Raw genomic sequence first — 269 nt, 5'->3', positions numbered from 1 at the left:
CTTTGTTGCTCCTCCCTCATGATTCTTTGATCTTCTCTAATTTCATGGAGGATGATGGAATGTTCTTGGTGCTCTACCCTTAGTTGTCCCATGTTGGAACTTAATTCTCCTAGGGAGGTGTTGATTTGCTCCCAATAGTTTTATGGAGGAAAGTGCATCCCTTGAGGTATCTCAGGGATTTCATGATGAGTGGGATCTCTTGTTTGCTCCATCCTTTTCTTAGTGATGGGCTTGTCCTCATCAATGGGGATGTCTCCCTCTATGTCAAT

The sequence above is a fragment of the Arachis duranensis genome, chromosome 4 (genome assembly GCF_000817695.3).
Source record: "Arachis duranensis cultivar V14167 chromosome 4, aradu.V14167.gnm2.J7QH, whole genome shotgun sequence".
NCBI lineage: Eukaryota > Viridiplantae > Streptophyta > Magnoliopsida > Fabales > Fabaceae > Arachis > Arachis duranensis.
Note: the sequence above shows the minus strand (reverse complement) of the source record.